The sequence below is a fragment of the Leucoraja erinacea genome, chromosome 14 (genome assembly GCF_028641065.1).
Source record: "Leucoraja erinacea ecotype New England chromosome 14, Leri_hhj_1, whole genome shotgun sequence".
Taxonomy (NCBI): domain Eukaryota; kingdom Metazoa; phylum Chordata; class Chondrichthyes; order Rajiformes; family Rajidae; genus Leucoraja; species Leucoraja erinaceus.
In genome coordinates, this window is record NC_073390.1 from 19,562,472 (window position 1) to 19,573,482 (window position 11,011).

The following is an 11,011-nucleotide window of genomic DNA, read 5'->3' on the forward strand; positions in this document are numbered from 1 at the left end:
ACCGAGTTCCTCCAGCACTCTGTGCTTTGCTCAAGATTCCAGTACCTGCAGTTCCCAGTATTGCCTATTCCATCTTGAAATGGACAGTAAGTCATAGGAGCAGACGTAGGCCATTTTGCCTATTGAGTCTCCTCTGCCATTCAATAATGGCTGATCTATCTTTCCTCTCGACCACATTCTCCTGCCTTCCCCCAGTAAATTTTGCCACCCTTACTAATCAAGAATCTGCCAATCTCCACCTTAACAATACCCAATAATCTGGCCTCCACAGCCGTCTGTGGCAATGAATTCCACCAGAACAGGTCCTTCGGCTTCCAATGTCAGTGCTGAAGATGACGACAAGAACATCACTCAACCCATTCCCTGTATATCCATGTGTCTATCCAAACGTATTTTAAATGCCACTGTTGTATCTGCCTCAACCATCATCCTCGGCAGCGTGTTCCATAAAACCTGCCCCTCACATCACCTTTAAATGGTGCGGGGACAAAGCCAGACAAGTGATAGGTGGATACAGGTGAATGGAGGGCGGAGGAGGGGGTTGGTTGGAAGATGGGTGGATGAAGGCCATAGGAGATAAAAAGGTGTCAGCTAGGGAGTGGAGTGAAATGTGAAACCTGAGGAAGGGATATAGGTGGAAGGGGACAGGGGTTTAGGGTCCTGGTAACGCCAATGTGAACCCTTGTCACAGAGTCAAACAGCATGGAAAAAGGCCCTTCGGCCCAACTTGGCCAAATAGACCAACATGCCCCATCTACACTAGCCTCACCTTCCTGCATTTGGCCCATATCACTCTACACCTGTCCTATCCATGTACCTGTCTAAACGTTTCTTAAACGTTGCGATAGTATCTGCCTCGACCACATCCTCCGGCAGCTTATTCCATACACCTACCACCCTTTGCGTAAAAAATTTACTATTGTTAAATCGGGTTCCTATTAAATCTTTTCTCCCTCACTTTAAACCTACAGTATGTCCTCAGGTTCTCAATTCTCCTACTCTGGGCAAGAGACTCTGTGCATTCACCTGATCTATTCCTCTCATAATTTTGTACACCTCTATAAGATCACCCCTCATCCTCCTGCCCTCTAAGGTTTAGAGTCTCAATCTGCACAACCTCTCCCCATAGCTCAGGCCCTCGAGTCCTGGCAACATCCCCGTCAAATCTTCTTTGCACCCTTTCCAGCTTGAACCTTGTGTTAAGACCGTAGTTACTGTACAATAGCAATTTCCTCATGATGATGGCAATACAGAAAGTTCACGGGTAACAGATAACTGCCTTTTGAAAGACACAAAGCATTGGAGTAACTCAGCAGGTCAGGCACCATCTCTGAAGGATCACCAGTCTGATCCCCCTATTGCCAAACATTTTAATTCCCCTTCCCAACCTTTCTGTCCTGAATCTCTGCCGCTGTCAGAGTGAGGACAAATGCAAGTTGGAGGAGTCAAGAGTCAAGAGTGTTTTATTGTCATGTGTCCCAAGTAGAACAATGAAATTCTTACTTGCTGCAGCACGACAGAATATGTAAACATAGTGCAGAACGGGAGAATGTACATAGTACATACTACATAACGGGAGCATCTAAGACAACGGTCACTGCCTTTCACCTCAGCAGTCGGCTCGCCAATGCAAAGCTCCAAGTATCCTTTTGTGGTAAGCCGGTGAAGAGTGAAGAATTCCCCAAGTACCTCGGAGTCACCCTGGATCGCACCCTCACCTATCGTGAACACCTGAAGAGGGTGGATGATAAACTGAAAGCAAGGGTCATAATAATCATAATAGAATAATATAATATTGATAATAGTTTACTTTAAAATGTCAGTATTGTCAAGGGTAACATGGGCCATGTACAACGAGAAAAATGTAGCAGTCAGTACAACATAAAGCTAACGAAACGGGTAGCATCTAAAAATCACAGACAACGGCATCACACCCACCCTCCATCCTTTCACCTCAGCAATCGGCTGCGCCAATGCAAAGCAGTCCAAAAACTGTATCCCTTTCCTTGTGGATCTGTACCGTCTGCCTGACGCCAGTTCAAGAGTGAAGAATATTCCAGCAAACTGTGTAGGTCCTCCAAGGTAAGAGTCACCCAATGGATTGCACCCTCTGGACGCTATCGTGACCACACACCAGTGAAGAGGGCACCGATGGATGATGAAACCCGCAGGAAGTGCAGTGAAAGCAAGGGTTCAACAGGTCAATCAGGAAAAATCTTGCCCCTCTGATGGTCAGTGGTACAGCTGTTTTTCCTGAGATCCTCCTTCGTCAGGACGCACACAGCCCAACCACACCCCTCCATACCGCAAGCTTCACCCCCGTTTACTCAACAGCGAGTTTTGCTCAACAGCGTGGGCTAATAGTTGCCGCACCAAACGAGTTGACGCTGTCCTTAACTCTGCGATGCGGGTCATACAGGGGTGCTTAAGTCAACACCTTTGCAGTAGCTCGCTGTCCTCTCTCATATCGCCCCTCCCAGCATACACAGAAGGGAGAGGATGTTGAAAGATTGGTGCACCATCGAGGCCAACCCTGACCTTCCCATCCATGCTGACGAACAATCTGCCCAACATGCGCCTGAAGTCCCGCAAACCCTACTGGTCTTTAGTTAAATCCCTGGAAGACTTTGACTCCAAGACTGAGTGGCACAGAGCCTGGACAGATGCCAACACCAACACCAGAGAGGTCATCACACACCCCACAGTGAAACCACCGGGTTTTGACCTCCATCGCAAGCAATGGCTAACCCTGAACAGAATCCGCACCCTCCATGCAAGAACAGCCCATCACCTGCATAAGTGGGGGATGACAGACAGCCCTGCTTGCGACTGCGGACATCCAGACCAGATCATCCCACACATCGTGAATGACTGCCCACTGAGGCTTTTCCCTGGTGGCATCAAAGCCATCCACCCAGTAACTGATGCTGTCCTGGCCTGGATGTCTACCCTTGATCTACAACTTTAGGCTGTGCACGCCATACGCAAGAAGAAGATAACGGGAGAAAATTAAAAAAAACTCTTATTTCTCTTGGGCAGCTTACAACCCAGTGGTATGAACATTGATTTCTCAAATTTCAAATAACTCCTGCCTTCTTCCCCCCCTCTCTCCCCTGCCCTTGTTGTCCTACTAATTCCACTGTGTGCAAGCTTGTATCCCTTCATTATCACCTCATCACCAGCCAACACTGGGTCAATATGAGCTCCACCCTTCCTTGGTCATCTGTTGCCGGACCTGCTTTGTTCTGGCCTTTTCTTACCTCCAGTTCCCTCACTTCTACTTTCAGTCTAAAGAAGGGTCCTGACCTGAAACATCACCCATCCTTTTTCTCCAGAGATGCTTCCTGACCCACTGAGTTACTCCAGCACTTTGTGCCTATCCCTGGAGGACATAGATAGGCGACGTTTCTGATTGGGACCCTTCTTTAGACTGATTTTTGTATTGATATCATGGGCTTTGAAATGGGAAAAAAAAACTAAAAATTCAAACCAGTCAAAACATATTTCTCTTTAAAAGAGTAAATTTCTGATATTTTGTTCTGTTCTGGCTCCTGTCTAACACAAAAGTATTTGGTAATCATTGTTTCCTCTTGGGTTTAACTAAGGAGCAATAAAGCTTTTGACTGAAGCTGTGACCTTCCCTCATCACTTTGCGTTCCTTGTTAGGTTTTGGGCTTGGTAAAAGGTGGCATTCCTATCCTGAGCCCCCAGGGCACATACAACACACAGGCAGCGATAATCTGAATTAAAGAGGCCATTTTTGCTGTGGGTGTAGAGTGTCTGGAACAGTCTGTGCTGTTACAATGATGAGGAATCCCAAGTGTTGAAGGACATGTTCAGAGACACATGAAATGATGAAACTGGGGAGGAACAATATCACAGTAATTATTTTGTTACACTGCCTTCCAGACAGGGAAAAATACATTCCTTGTGAAATAATTTTGGGACAACTCAAACAGACCCGGATGAATGGTGGCACAGCGGTAAAGCTGCTGCCTTACTACGCCATAGACCCAGGTTCAATCCTGACCAGGGTTCTTTCTGTTATGAGTTTGTACATTGAGACAACAAAGACATTGGTTTTCTCTGGGAGCTCCAGTTTCTTCCCACATTCCGAAGACGTACAGGTTTTTTAAGTTAATTGGCTTCAGTAAAATTGTAAATTGTCCCTAGTCTGTAGGATAGTGCTAGTGTACGGGGTGATCGCTGGATGGCACGGACTAAGTGGGACGAAGGGCCTGTTTCCGCGCTGTATCTCTAAAGTCTACAGAAAAGGATTGCTTCAAAAGAAAGAATCCTTTGGAGTTTGGAGAATCCTTGGGCCAGCTCCAATGTGATCTCACCATCAGTCACGCTTTCCCTACTTCTCCCCTCTCCACACTTCACAGGGATCGCTCACTCCACGACTCCCTCATCTGTCCTTCTGTGTCCCCACCCACCTCGACTCATCCCACAGCACCTTTCCTGTGCAACTGGAGGAGACACATGCTCTGTCCATTCACCTCTTCCCTTCCCACCCTCCCAGGTCCCGAACAATCATCCCAGGTGAAGGAGCGATTCACTTAACATAGAAACATAGAAAATAGACGCAGGATTAGGCCCTTCGGCCCTTCAAGACAGCACCGCCATTCAATGTGATCATCGTTGATCATTCCTGCTTTTTCCCCATATCCCTTGATTTCGTTAGCCCCAAGAGCTAAATCTAACTCTCTCTTGAAAACATCTGGTCGGTTCTTGAACTTTGAAGATTGGAACTTCTTCCAATCCAATGTACTGCCATTGGGTGAAGACACATAGAACATCAGGTAGAGTCTTTAGACTTCAGAGATACAGCGCGGAAAAAGGCCCTTCAACCCACCATGCCAACCATCGATCACTCCATAAACTAGCACTATCCTACACACTAGGGACAATTTATATTGACAATTCAATATGATCATGGCTGATCATCCAACTCAGTATCCCATCCCTGCCTTCTCCCCATACCCCCTGATCCCTTTAGCCACAAGGGCCACATCTAACTCCCTCTTAAATATAGCTTAAATATATCTACGCTTGGTCTCGCCGATTTATAGGAACCTACATCGGGAACACTGGATACAATAGATGAAGTTGGAGGAGGTGCAAGTAAACCTGTGCCTCACCTGAAAGGACTGTCGGGGTTTTCACTGCTTCCAGATGCTAGTCTGGTTTTGCTGGGTCCACAGTTCATCATAGGACTGATTCACAATGGTCCAAGAAGCTGAATTTCAGAAGTGAGGTGAGGTGTGAACCATCCGGGACATATGACAATAAAATACTCTTGACTCTTGAGGAAGGCTGTCCTTTACTTCAAGGAGTGTGACATTAAGGAGCCTTGGAGTGCGGGAACCCAATAAACATCAGAGGGAAAATATTTACGTACCTCACACAGAGGAAGATGACTATGATTATTGAAGATCTGGGACTAGGGTAGCTGGGACATTGTTGGCCGGTGTGGGCGAGTTGGGCCAAAGGGCCTGTATTGCACACTGTGACTATCCCATCATCCCTGCCATCGGAGATCACTGGAGGAGTCTCTGAATTGTTAGCGTACTCTATTCCTGATTGCTACCAGCCTTAGATCTTAGAGACGCAGTGTGGAAACAGGCCCTTCAGCCCACCGAGTCCGCACCGACCAGCGATCACACCATACATTATTCAACACACCAGGGACAATTAACATTTTTTTTTACAGAAGCCAATTAACTTACAACCCCCTGTGTAGGAAGGAACTGCAGATGCTGGTTTACACCGAAGATAGACTCAAAATGCTGGAGTAACTCTGTAGGTCGGGCAGCATCTCTGGAGAAAAGGAATAGGTGACGTTTTGTGGAGAAGGAAACCAGAGGTATGAAAAGGTACAGAATAAATCAGAACCGGCAGACCTGTACGGCTTTGGAATGTGGGAGGTAACCGGAGCACCCGGAGAAAACCCACGTGGTCACAGTACAAACTCGGTACAGACAGCACCCGCAGTCGGGATTGAACCTGGGTCTCTGGCACTGTAAGGCAGCATCTCCACCACTGCGCCACTGTGCCATCCCTGATAAGGTCTCAGCTCCTTCACATGCTGCACCCAATGGTTAAATATCTACCCCCTTATCAAGAAACTATGAACTTCCATTTTAGACTCTCTTGGCTAAAAGCAAAACAAATTAAGGATTAGATTGTCCGTTCAGAACTTTGAGAGTTTCCAAAGTACTTTAACAAAAAAGTAGTGCTTTTGAAGTGTTGTCACAGTTGCTGAATTGCAAAATTATTTTTCTTGCAGCAAGGGGAGCAGCCCCTTAACTCCGAAAACAGAAAACTCTCGTCCAAGTACAACAGGTTCCCTGATGATGTGGGGTGTAATTATCTGCAAACTAAGCACTATACTTATAAAACACATAACATTGCTATTATATTTCAGCCAGAAAAAACAGTATGGTAGTAGACAACGCTACCTTTTATTCAATATTCACTGTCACAAGCAAAGAAAGAAAGGATTGCATTTACAGTATATAACTCAGGATGGAACGCTGAGGCTCTATAAGGTGCTGGTCAGACTGCATTTGGAGTATTGAGAGCAGTTTTGGGCCCCATATCTGAGGAACGATGTGCTGGTGTTGGAGAGGGTCCACAGGAGGTTTACAAGAATGATCCCAGGAATGATTGGGTTAACATATGATGAATGTTTGATGGCACTGGGCCAGTACTCGCTGGAGTTTAGAAGGATGAAGGGGACCTCACTGAAACTTACCGAATAGTAAAAGGCTTGAATAGAGTGGATTTGGAGAGGATGTTTCAACGAGTGGGACAGTCTAGGACCAGAGGCCATATCCTCAGAATAAAAGGACGTACCTTTAGAAAGGAGATGGGGAGGAATTTCTTTAGTCAGAGGGCGGTGAATCTGTGGAATTCATTGCCACAGACGGCTTGGAGGGCAAGTTATTGGATATTTTTAAGGCGGAGATTGACAGATCCTTGATTAGTACGGGTGTCAGGGGATATGGGGAGAAGGCAGGAGAATGGGGTTGAAGGGGAAAGATAGAACAGCCATGATTGAATGGCAGAGTAGATTTGATGGGCTGAATGGCCTAATTCTTCTCCTAGAACTTATGAACTTACGAACCTACCACAACCTTGGGATGAACAAAGTGCTCGACAGCTAATGAAGTGCTTTTTGAAGCCTTGATTTTATTATTGAGGGGAAGATTACCTAGACTGAGTTACATTAATGTGGTTTCTTCCACGGTCCTTAGAAACTCTGAAGTAATTTCAGCTGAACAAACTGGAAAGTTTTATCACAAGAAATCCTGTTCTAAACTGAAAGGACAGAGAGTGTAACGCAGCGGGTCAGGCAGCATCTCCCGAGAACATGGATAAGTGACGTTTAAAGTTGTCACCCTTATTGAGACTGATTGTGGTGTGGGAGAGGGTGAGGGGGAGAATGCTAGAAGCGAGAAAGCCTGGCAAGTCGGAAATATGTTGTCAAGCTGGAAAGGGTGCAGAGAAGATTTACGAGGATGTTCATGACATCATTGTCATACAGCGTGGAAACAGGCTCTTTGGCCCAACTTGCTTGCATCAAACAACATGTCCCATCTACACTAGTCCCACTTGCCTGTGTTTGGCCGATATTCACCTAAACCTGTCCTATCCATGTTTATATATGTATATATTTTAGGTTAGGATCCTTCTTTGGACCCAAAACATTACCTATCTATGTTCTCTAGAGATACTGTCTGACCCATTGAGTTACTCAGCATTTTGCATCCTCTTGTGTAAACTGGCATCTACAATTTCTTGTTTCTACACTCTGCCCTAAACTGAATTCTCCGACAGTAACTTGCAATCATACTGCATCATATTGCAATCATACAACAGTGATCCCAGGAATGAGTATGATGAGCATCTGTCAGCACTGAGCCTGTACTCGCTGGAGGACAGAAGAATGAGGGGGGACCTCATTGAAACACACAGAATAGGGAAAGGCTTGCATAGAGTGGATGTGGAGAGGATGTTTCCACTAGTGGGAGAGTCTAAGCCTTGAGGTCATAGCCTCAGAATTAAAGTTGAGGAGAAATGTATTTAGTCAGAGGGTGGCAAATCTGTGGAATTATTTGCCACAGAAAGCTGTGGAGGCCAAGAGTTGATATTTTGAAGGTATAGATAGATAGATTCTTGATTAGTACCAGTGTCAGAAGTTATAGGGAGAAGGAGGTGAATGAGGTTAGGAGGGAGAGATAGATCAGCCATGATTGAATGGCGGAGTAGACTTGATGGGCCGAATGGCTTAATTCTACTCATATCACATGATCTTCCTGAGGAGACTGAAGAAGGTCCATCTGCCTCCTCAGATCCTGGTGAACTTCTACCGCTGCACCATCGAGAGCATCCTTACCAACTGTATCACAGTATGGTATGGCAACTGCTCTGTCTACGACCGGAAGGCATTGCAGAGGGTGGTGAAAATTGCCCAACGCATCACCGGTTCCTCGCTCCCCTCCATTGAGACTGTCCAAAATAAGCGTTGGCTGCGGAGGGCGCTCAGCATCGCCAAGGACTGCTCTCACCCCAACCATGGACTGTTTACCCTCCTACCATCCGGGAGGCGCTACAGGTCTCTCCGTTGCCGGACCAGCAGGTCCAGGAACAGCTTCTTCCCGGCGGCTGTCACTCTACTCAACAACGTACCTCGGTGACTGCCAATCTTATGACCCAATGTATCATCTCTAATGTATTAATTCTTTTAAAGGGAAACTAGAACATGCATAAAAAGGCGGGTGAAGGTATACATCTTTGATTTGGCTCTGATACTTTCAGTGATTAAAAATGTTTTTAATCCTCTTTAAGATTGTTTAAGGAACATGAAGTGTATTATTTCAAAGCACACTCGGTTAATAACATCATACGATAAAATAATCAATGTTTGGGATGGTCTCCAAGGTTATTAAACATCCTTGAGTATTAACTGACCAAATAATTTGTTCAACCATTGGGACATATCAACCAAAATGCTGCTGAGGACGTAACAGGTTTATAACATAAACTGTGCAATCATTCTTCAATTGACTACTCCCCTTCATAAATAATATATAACATGAGGATTTTTTTTTTAAGCTGAATTTCCAAATATTAACTCCAAAATGTGGAAAGGGGCTATGGATCATAGAAGAATTCAATACAGGAACAGGCCCTTCAGCCCACAATGTCTGTGCTGAACATGATGTGAGGTTAAAGTAATCTGTAAACCAGCATCTGCAGTTCCTCATTACTCACTTTAAATTAATCACAGCTGCCTGCACGTGATCCATATCCCTGCGTTCCTTGCATATCCACGTTCCCTATCTAAAAGTCTCTTAAGTGCTGTGACAGTGAACTTGTAATTCAGAAGTCAGAGACGATGTCTGAAATTGGAGTTAAAGTACATCCTAGTTATATGTGAAAGCTTGGAGTTTTTAAAAACAACAAGCAAAGTTGGATGCCGTTTAAAGTTCATCCAGTTTGCTGTTGTCAGGAAACATTGGATACTATTTAAAGGTTCATCTGGTTCGCTGTTATCCCAGGGGGAGATAATTTGGTCTTTGCTTGTCAGTGAGTTCAGATCCCATAGCAAAATGATCGACTCCCAGGCTGCCCTCCAAAATGGCCGCCCTGGTAAGGATGGGCAATGGATGATGGCACTACTAGTGCCACAAAAACACATAAAACAAAAAACTAATGCACTACCTGAACCATCACAAAGATATTCTGGCTTGAGATTTGCATTTTTTTAAATGAAAAAAACCCTCTTTGGAATTCAGTCTTGTCTAAAGTACAGCACTAAGCACAGATAAAACTAAGCTAAATTCCAGAAAACTAACGTGGCGTAGTCAATGTAAATAAATGTCTCAATTTTTTTTTAAATTCAGTTTATTCAACAAGTAATGTCAATTTATTTTCATGAGCTCATGGTGACAAACTAATTATTAATTAAGAGATGTTTCTTAATAAGTTATTAGGTAACAAGTAGTGAAGACATAAAATGTAAGTACAAAAACAATTCCAGACAGACATACAGTGAAAAATCAGACATTAATTGTATAGCCAGTGGTTATTGGACCTCATTTCTCATAAATACTGCCAGCAGCAAACAAAAATCACGGATTTAAGAATAACAGTCTGTTTCCAAATGGATTGAACGAGGCTCCAGGGATTGTGCATAATGTATTTCACACCTGTATCTATGCCTCATTCTCCATAATCATTCACGTCATTCCCTTACTTGTAAAAAGGTGCATTAGGAAACACTCCGTGTTGGTTAATTGTTCATTTGATTCTTTCCCCTTCACTTCTTCAGCAGGTTATGATGAGGAATTTCATATAGTGTCATACAGCGTGGAAACAGGCCCTTGTGCCCAACTTGACCACTCCAATCAACATGCCCAATCTGCACTAGACCCACCTGCCTGCTTTCAGCCCATATCCCTCTAAAACTACCCTATCCATTTTCCTGTCTAAATATTTCTTAAACGTTACGATAGTATATGCTGCAACTACCTCATCCGGCAGCTTGTTCCAAATGCCACCACCCTTTGTGTAAAATAGTTACCCCTCAGGATCCCTTTAAATCATTCCCGCCTCACCTTGAACCTATGTCCTCTGATTCTTGATTCAACCTACTCTGGGAAAAAGACTGCGTTTACTCAATCTATTCCTCTCATGATTTTATACACCTCCATAAGATCACCCCTCATCCTCCTGCGTTCCAAGGAATAAAATCCTAACCTGCTCAACCTCTCAGTCCCTCGATTCCTAGCAACATCCTGGTAAATCTTCTCTGCACCCTTTCTAGCTTGATAACTTTTTTCCTAGGACATGGTGACCAAAACATAGCTTCTGAAACAGATTGCCATTTGAGGGATTTTGCTGTGCATAAATTGAAGTCTGTGATTCCAGTAAATATACCGAAAATGTACTTAATTAGTGCTGTCAAGTTGGCCTGAGGTCCAGAGTGGATAGTTTAAGT